This window comes from Penaeus monodon, chromosome 19 (assembly GCF_015228065.2).
Source record: "Penaeus monodon isolate SGIC_2016 chromosome 19, NSTDA_Pmon_1, whole genome shotgun sequence".
Classification (NCBI taxonomy): domain Eukaryota; kingdom Metazoa; phylum Arthropoda; class Malacostraca; order Decapoda; family Penaeidae; genus Penaeus; species Penaeus monodon.
In genome coordinates this window covers 27,986,530-27,986,957 of record NC_051404.1, presented here as the reverse complement: position 1 = coordinate 27,986,957, position 428 = coordinate 27,986,530, and the positions used below count along the sequence as shown (strand labels likewise).

At 65.7% G+C, this 428-nt stretch overlaps 1 protein-coding gene across 1 annotated transcript in view; it reads right to left on the bottom strand.

The window, feature by feature from the left end:
- The window catches only part of LOC119585375 (histone acetyltransferase KAT7-like), a gene marked incomplete at both ends in the record, with an annotated part of 12,263 nt that overhangs the window by 10,883 nt on the left and 952 nt on the right, over positions 1-428 (bottom strand).

Genomic DNA, 428 nt, shown 5'->3' with positions numbered 1-428 from the left:
ATCGAATCCAGCTCCCCCAACCCCCTCTCCAACCCCTTCCGCTTTCCCTCTCCTCCCCCCACCCCCCTACTCCGCCCGCACCGGAAGGAACCGACCTCCTCCTCAGGCCGTCGCCACCGCGCCCTCACGCCCGCAAGCCCGTTCAGTCGACTTCGCGCGAGCATGGCCGAGACGCACGGGAAATTCACGCAAAGTTGGGGGGTGGGGGAGAGTTAGGGAGCTGGGGGGAGAGTTAGGGGGAAGGGGGGAAGAGTTAGGGGTGTGGGGGAGTCAGGGGGATGGGGGGATAATTAGGGGGTGGGGGAGAGTTATGGGGAAGGGGGGAAGAGTTAGGGGTGTGGGAGAGTAGGGGGATGGGGGGAGAGTTCGCGGGAGTGGGAGGAGAGGTTGGTGGGGGAGGGGAGGGGGAGATTTCGCTGGACTGACTG